At 48.2% G+C, this 2,528-nt stretch overlaps 1 non-coding gene across 1 annotated transcript; it reads right to left on the bottom strand.

The window, feature by feature from the left end:
- Positions 1-2,100: 2,100 nt before the first annotated feature.
- trnav-cac (transfer RNA valine (anticodon CAC)) lies at positions 2,101-2,173 on the bottom strand. Its single transcript has one exon. It is a non-coding gene; the product is annotated as a tRNA-Val (tRNA).
- Positions 2,174-2,528: the final 355 nt, after the last annotated feature.

Genomic DNA, 2,528 nt, shown 5'->3' on the forward strand with positions numbered 1-2,528 from the left:
GTGGTGGAGGTTTTGCTCGAGTTTAAAATGGTGCATTCGATCCACTTTGAAAATGCATCTACTACTACGAGGAACATTTTGCCCATGAATGGGCCCGCATAGTCTATGTGCACCCGTGACCACGGTTTGGTAGGCCAGGGCATGGGGTTCAGTGGAGCCTCCCTGGGGGCATTGCTGAGCTGGGCACAAATAGTGCACCTTCGGACGCAGAGCTCCAAGTCCGCGTCAATACCACGCCACCAGACATGGGATCAGGCTCTGGCCTTCATGAGAACGATCCCCGGGTGCTCGCGGTGGAGCTACCGGACAAGTGCCTCTCTGCCTCGCAGAGGCATGACTACTCGGCTGCCTCACATCAGGCAGTCTGCTTGTAGTGATAGCTCATGCATGCTCCTGTGAAAGGGTTTTAATTGCTCGGGGCAGGCATCACGAGCCTCTGCCCAGTCTCCGGTTAGGACACATCTTTTTTATAAGGATAACGTGGGGTTGCTGGCCGTCCAGGTTCTGATTTGTTGAGCTGTTAGGAGTGAACCTGTGGACTCAAAGGCATTGATTGCATAGACTATCTCACAGTCCTGTTCGTCAGACCCTTCCGTGGTCGCCAGGGGTAGCATGCTGAGCGCGTCCGCACATTTGTCTGTGCGTGGTCTCTGCATTATGGTATAGTCGTAGGACGCCAGCATGATTGCCCACCGTTGAATTCGCGCCGAGGCGTTGCCGTTTATTGCCTTACAGAAACATCTGGTACAACAGCCCCAACAGAGGGGAGCTGACCAGTTAGCTCCCTCTGTGCTGATCGGGAATGTGTTGGCACACCTTAAACAACTTCTGTCCCACACTGAGGGCCCAAGTTTCGGGTGGAGTTGCTCCTAGTTTTTTGGAGCAACTCGTTTACTTTGGAGAATGTTAGAAATTGCAATTCTCGGATATTAGTTTGCTCCAGTTCTACTGAGTTAGTTGAGGTTGGCTTCAGGTAAGGTATTTTTTTTCAAAAAGGGGCGTGTCCAGCTACTCAGGCCTGTTTTGCAAGTTTTGGCAGTGAAAACTTAATACAAACTAACGTCGGCTGGAGTAAGTGCCCACTTTTGTAAGTTCAGAACAACCTTACCTAGAGGTAAGCTCAATGCAGGCACAGCCAGATAGGGGGTGGGAATTAAACACAAAAAGGACTGAAGCATTAAACACATCACTTAAAATGTCCAAAAACCTCTTTTGATGATATCTTGCCTTATATCTGCTGAATGAGGATAGTTGCTTCTCTTTTTATAAATAAACATGTGTAACCTCACGGCTGAGGCAGGCACATTCCGGCTGCTTTCAGATGAGCTGTGAGAGATTATTTAAGGGTACGACGGCCCTGTAGCCCCCCACACCAGGATATCCTCTCCCCCGGGGTTTTCCTCAGCTTGTGCTCGGTGTACGGGGAGCTTTGGCCCGGGTCCGAGGTAACTTGCATCCCAGGGATGGACAATAACCCTCTGAGCTCTGGAACTGGGAAGAGCGAATAACTAATGAGTTTTTTGTGGGTTTGAAATGCGGCTCAGATCTGCTGGTATTAACCGAGGCAGGGGCTGTGAGACATTGCATTGTGTTCAGGTTTAATCACAGCAATATCCGCAGTCAGGAGCTGAAACGGACGAAGAGCTGAAAAAACACAAGACAAAAGCTTAAGAAATGTCAGCAATTGTGGTAAACTCTTTAATGTGTTTCCTGCTGGTTCAGTGGTGCGGCGCTCACAGAGGGACCCCGGATTCAGAAAGTAACTATTACATTCAAAATCTTTAAGATAATGACATGCAACGAATTAAACTGTGTGTCGGGGGATGGGGATGGGGATGGGTGAAGATTATTTGTTTTATTCCCCATTCATTAACCGACAGCGTTGTTTTGTAGAATTGTTACTGAGGGTCAGTGGAAACTTCAATAACTGAACTTTAATCATTCAAGGATTTTGAATCATTGATGAAGTTTTCTCCCTTTTCTGACTTTACACACTCTGCATTTAGGAGACTGGTTTAAAATGTTCACTGCTCATGCGACAAGGAACCTGGGGCGACTTTTGTTCAATTTATTTCACGGCAAAAATAGTCTCCAAAATAATGTTTCTGCCCGGGCTCGAACCGGGGACCTTTCGTGTGTGAGGCGAACGTGATAACTGCTACACTACAGAAACGCTGCGGTTCAGGTAATCTCAGGAATATAACCAGAGCTTTAACCTACACAGCTGGCCGATACTTCAGGAGTTTGTTTTACGAGAATAGAATGACGGTGCTATATTTTGGAAGGCTGTGAGTGTGGCAGGAATTGATCTCATGTTTCCCAGACTTTACACATAGGAAAAGGAGATGGCCATTTAGCAGCGCGTGGTTCGGATCTGGAATGCACGGCTTGAAAGGGCGGTGGAGGAAGACTCAACCTTATCTTTCAGACGGGAGTTGTATAAGTGTCTGAAGGAAAAACAATTGCAGGGCTATGGGGGAAGGGCGGGGGAGTGGGACTCTCTGAGAGTCGGCACGGGCTCGATTGGC

This window comes from Pristiophorus japonicus, chromosome 33, assembly GCF_044704955.1.
Source record: "Pristiophorus japonicus isolate sPriJap1 chromosome 33, sPriJap1.hap1, whole genome shotgun sequence".
Lineage (NCBI taxonomy): Eukaryota > Metazoa > Chordata > Chondrichthyes > Pristiophoridae > Pristiophorus > Pristiophorus japonicus.